Genomic DNA, 5,988 nt, shown 5'->3' on the forward strand with positions numbered 1-5,988 from the left:
GGGAAAAGATAATGAACAAAAAGCAATTCTGATGTTACCCAAATGTTGGAATTATTAGAAAAAGACTTAACATGAGTTATTTCAATCATGCTCTACAAAGCAAAGTTTAACACTATTGAAATCAATGGAAAGATACAAGTCCTCACCAAAGAAATCAAGGCTGTAAAAAGAATCAGAAATTTTAGAACTGAAGACTACAATTTAGAAAACTTACAGGAGACTTAATAGTAGAATGGAGATGATGGGTGGAAGGGTCAGTGAATTTGAAGATACATGAGTAGAAACTATCCAGTCTGAATAACAATGAGAAAAAAAAGTGGGAAAAAATGGAGAGCCTCAAGGACCTATGGGGCAATACTAAAAAGTCTGTACCACATCTTGCGGTAGTTCACAGCGAAAAAAAATGTGACAATGAATATATGTATGTTCACGTATAACTGAAAATTTGTGCTCTACATTGGAATTTGACACAACATTGTAAAATGATTATAACTCAATAAAAAATGTTAAAAAAAAAAAAGAAACAAAATGTGACAATGAGTATATGCATGTTCATGTATAACTGAAAAATTGTGCTCTACACTGGAATTTGACACAACATTGTAAAATGACTATAACTCAATAAAAAATGTTTTAAAAAAGTCTGTACCACAATAAAATTTTTAAAAAATTAAATCAAACAAGATGAACGTTGTCAAGGATATGCATAACCAGAAACTCTCATCCACTGCTGATGGGAGTTTAAATCAGTACAAGCACTCTGATGAGTAATCAGGCAATACCTGGTAAGGTTGACTAGATGTAAACCTGAATAATTAAAGAATCCCATTTCTCATTATCTTCTCTTGGGAAACTAGCACATGTGGGTAAGAAGATATTTATTGCACCATTTGTACTATTAATAAGAGAAAATTGGAAAATGCCCAAATGTTGTAGATTCATGTATTAGAATTCTGATCTAGATGTATATATATCAACACTGATACATCTTAAAAACAATATTGAGGGTTTTAAAACACATGCAGAAAGTTATTTACAATATGATATCATTTTGGAAGTATTTAAACTCACAAAACAATACTACATATTGTCACTGTATCTTTTATCTGTAAGGATGAAACGTGGACTAATAAAGAAAATATCCAACAGAAGAGAGAGAGCAAAGGGAAGCAGGAAAGGGCTGGAGAAGAAAAGAGTGCCGGTACTTAGTCTGATACATGTTTGTATTCATGTATTTACAAGGTGCAATTGTGTTAATATTTGTTCATTCTGGGTGGTGGGTACATGGGTCTTTGACATATTACCTTTTTCTTTTTTGGCCAAAATAAAGATTTTACAAGACCTCTATTTAATTAAAAAACAATATTTTAACTGTCTAGTATTTGTGTCATAGGAGCCCAAAAGAAGTGGAGAAAGATTGGAAGAAAAAACATTTGAAGAAATAATCACTGAAAACTTCCAAAATTTGGTGAAAGGCATAAATTTATATACATTTACAAAAAATTATATATTTACAGCAGGTCCACTGGCACAGCAAACTCCAAAAAGGGGAAGTATAACCATACCCAGGCACATCACAACCAAATTGATGAAACTAAACATAAAGAAGAGGTTTTTTTAAACAGCCAGAGGAAAATGACACTGTACATATGGGAAAACAAAGATGTGAATTATGGCAGATTTCTCATCAGAAATCATGGAGGCCAGAAACAGTGACACACTGTTTATAAAGTGCCTTCAAAAACAAAAAACAAAAAAATTATCAACCCAGAATCCTTTAACCAGCAAATATGTCCTTCAGGAATGAAAGTGAAATAAAGACATTTCAGAAAAAGGAAAACTAAGAGAATCCATTACCAGTAGACCTGTCTTAAAAGAAATGCTAAAGAAATTTCACAGGGAAGGGACATGACAGCAGAGAGGACTCTGGAATGCCAGGAAAGAAGGGAGAGCAACAGTAATATCTGAGTAAACAGAATAGACTACTTTTTCACCTTTTAAGTTTGTTAAAATACATATAATGCTGAAATAAAAAATTTATAACATTGTTTGATGGGATTTTCAATGTATATAAACCTAATATGTATGAGAACTGCATCCTAATGTGGAGGTACTAAAGGACCCTGTACGGTAGTAAAGTTTCTATATTTTTCTTGAAGTGGTAAGAAATTCTAGGTAGATTACAAAAAAAACTTGGTATACAACATCCTCTACAGCAACCATTCAAAAAAATATGCATGGAGACGGATTTTTAAAAGCCAAAATAACAAGAGAATTCTGAAAAATATTCAAATAATTCAAAAGAAAGCCAGAAAGGAAAACAGGAGTGAAAAAGAGAAGGCACAACAGAAAATTAATGATAAATGGTACACTTAAGTCCAACAAAATGAAAGATTAAATTTAAATGGTCTAATATGGCTATTAAAACACATAGAGTAGGTTAAAAAAAAAGACAATTACATGCTATCTATGAGAAACCACGTGAAATATCATGGTATATAAAGGTTAAAGAGTAAAAAGATGCAAACACTAAAAAACAAAATAAAACCTGGAGTGGCCATGTTAATATCACATAAAGCAGACTTTAGTAAAAGGAAAATTGCCCTGAGGCTTATTATTGTATTTATTGACTGGGTAATAAGACAGTAACTCACCCAAAGTCACACATCTAGGAACTAAATGAACTGGAATATAAGGAAAAATTTTCTAGCAATTATGACTCTCCAATAACTTCCAACAATGAAGTAAGCTATATTAAATTTATTACACATATTTCTGATGATTCTTCTTATAATTTCAGAAAAGGAAGGAAGTATAAAGTTCATCTAATCCAATGTCCCTCCTTTTACTAATGAAGAAAATGAAGCCCTAGTTTTAGGAACTACTTATAAAGTTAGAGGTCTCATAATTGAAACTAGCCCAAGTCTCATTCTGACCAATGCCCTTTTCAATACACCCAATGTGCATATTCTAGATGATGACTAAGATTCATTTTTAATCCCATGAATCTGTGTTTTCATGATTCACTTAGCCCTGTAAGCAAACACAGCTAATTGGGTGAGTGACAATAATGCCTGATAAATTTGTTAAATTAAAAAAAAAAAAACTTAAAGCAGCTAAAGGAACTGAGATATAAAATATTTAAATTCCCAATTCTCAAAAACACTGACTAAATTCAAGCCTAAGGGCCATTGAAAATTCATTGAATTACATTAGTTTTTTGTTCATTTTTAATCACAACTTAGGGAATTTATAATTAATAGGATCCCTGGTTTTAGCACTAAATTATATTGCAGAGAATCCCAATTTGGCAGATGACATTTAAGCATCTTCTGGTAGAAAAATGTCTGCTGAACTGCAGAATAAATCCAAGACAAGGATCAAAGTAAGTGGAAGCTACCCATGTAGGCATATTTAAAAAGAAATCTAAGGCAACCAGAGAGTAAAAATTAGGAGAATTAGCAGTTGGGCTAGCAGAAAACTTGTCAATAAGAAAATAGAGGCCAGAAAACTATAAGATAGATAGATATATAATATATATATATAGAATATTGAATATAAATTAATATTTATAAATATATATTTAAGTGCTGAGTCTAAAGTAAATTCCAAGGCCAGCTACACTCTTATTCAAGAGTGTACACTGAATCGAAGGTCATATTTCCACAGATGACCTCATCTTATTCCACTCCTCTAATACACATAATCTTACCACCTCTACCCCAATTGGGTTGATCAGAACCAATATTATACCATTTATTCCTACTTATATATGTCATCAAAAGCAGCTCCAAACTGTCAGATCAATGCCCATTTTTCAAATTCTAATCCTCATAAGGCTCTTCATCTTCAATTCTTTCTTCAATGTACCATATACCCTTAACGCAAGAAACTCTTCCTTTGTGCAAAAAAAAAAAAAAAGTAATCAGACACATATTTGCCATAAAATTTTCCAAACACTCAGAAGTAGAGAAAATAGTATAATGAAACTCCACGTACCCTTCTTACAACAATCCTCAAATTCAACAATTATCAAGATTTTCTACTTTTGCTTTATCTATCCCTTGATTTCTTTGCTTTTTTTTCCCTTTGATTTTTTTCAAGCAAATCTCAGACAACATTTCATGCTACATATTCCACTATGCGGCTCTAAAAAATGAACAGTGAAGGGTAATTTTCATTGCACCAGTTACTGTAAAATCCACAAAAATACAGACCTAATATGGTGATCAACAGGCCATAAAAACTTTCGTACTGCAACTGATACCATCTGGAAAGTGAAAAGACAACCTGTAAAACGGGAGAAAATACTGGTAAATCAGATATCCTAAAGGGACTTCAGTCACACTTTATAAAGAATTTTTACAATTCAACAAAACTTCCACAAATAACCCAATTAAAAATGTGCAAATAATGTGAATAGACATTTATTCAAGGAAAATATATAAAAAGCCAATAAGCACTCAAAAATATGCTCAAAATTACTAGTCACTAGGGATATACAGACTACAATGAGATGTTACTTCATGTTAATTTGGATGCTATCATTTAAAACACACCAACAAATGGATAATAACAAGCGTTGCTGAGGATCTGGAGAAATTGGAACCCTCATATACTACTGGTGGCAATGTAAAATGGTATATAGCTGCTTTGCAAAACTGTTCGGCAGTTCCTCAAAAAGTTAAACAGTTACCATGTGAACCAGCAATTCCACTCCTATATACCCAAGAGAAATACACCCACATAATTCTATACAGAATTTGTACATGAATGTTTATAGCAGCATTATTCATTAGCAGCCAAAAAGTGGAAACTATGCAACAGTCCATGCATTAACTGATGGACAAATAAAATGTGGTATATGCAAATAACAGAATTTTATTTGTCCAGAAGAAAGAATAAATATGATACAATATGGATGAACCTTGAAAACATTATGCTAAGGAGCCAGTCACAAAACACTATACGTTGTATAATTCCATTGATCTGAAATATCAAGAATAGGCAAATCCATAGAGACAGAAAGTGGTTCCTAAAGTTGGGAAGGAAATGGGGAGCGACTGCTTTGAGTGATGAAAATATTCTAAAGTTGACTGTGGTGCCAGTTGCACAAGCCTACAATTACACTGAAGTGTATAGTTTAAATGTGTAACATTTTTTATCAAAAGGAAATGCAAATCAAATACAAGCCAATGAACTGTATACCTCAAGAAAAATTCTTTTAAGGTCAGTTAAGTCATTTAAATTTAGTGTTTTCTAAAACTCCAAAAGTCTTTTTGATTGAGCTAGAAAAAATCCAGATAAGACCAAAGCCTGACTGAAGACAGACTCAAATAATTACAATTCAAGTCTAGAAAGAAATATATTAAAATCTGAAGAGCTGGGCGAGAAGGGCTGCCATTTGAGGTTTGTGTCAGGTGATGTATTCTCACTTTACAAGTGACAGACTGAGCTGTATTGGAGTTACAGAACCAGAAAAAGGCAGTGCCATGTTGCTAACTCAGATCAGTCTGCCTCCACTGACGCTTTTTCCAGCCCCAGCTTGGCTGTGGAAAGCAGTTATGGAGGGCAAAGAAGGCGGTGGCTGGGAGGATCCAACTGGTAAGTGTTTCTGAGTGAGAAACAGGGAAACAGAAAACTTCAAGTTATCACTTCAGTCTCCTTGTGCTGAAATACTCCTTTTTACGGAAAAATGATTTCACGTCATTTGGCAGGATGTTACCAAAATCAAAAAGAGAAAACACATCCAACTTTGGAAATTCGTACCCCACAACAGCAACTGCTTTCAACCATGGGGCCTCGGCTCTCCTTCGGTCTTCCCTGACGCGGCGCTCTTCAGAACGACCCGTTTTCTGACTACCTTTCTGAAGAGCAACTCGCGCGACACTTGGACACGAACACCAGCCGCGAATCCCGCGCGCAAGCGAAACTCGAGCGCAGCCTCTGCGCGTGCGCGCCGCTCTAGGCTCCTTCCGCCTCCGCGTC

At 34.0% G+C, this 5,988-nt stretch overlaps 1 long non-coding RNA gene across 1 annotated transcript; it reads right to left on the minus strand.

Moving 5' to 3' along the window:
• Nucleotides 1–445: 445 nt before the first annotated feature.
• On the minus strand, nt 446–5,943 carry LOC105064339 (uncharacterized). The gene is made up of 3 exons (XR_834848.3): nt 5,770–5,943; nt 4,218–4,290; nt 446–3,898 (listed from the first exon to the last, which is right to left on the minus strand). It is a non-coding gene; the product is annotated as an uncharacterized LOC105064339 (long non-coding RNA).
• Nucleotides 5,944–5,988: the final 45 nt, after the last annotated feature.

The sequence above is a fragment of the Camelus bactrianus genome, chromosome 3, assembly GCF_048773025.1.
Source record: "Camelus bactrianus isolate YW-2024 breed Bactrian camel chromosome 3, ASM4877302v1, whole genome shotgun sequence".
NCBI lineage: Eukaryota > Metazoa > Chordata > Mammalia > Artiodactyla > Camelidae > Camelus > Camelus bactrianus.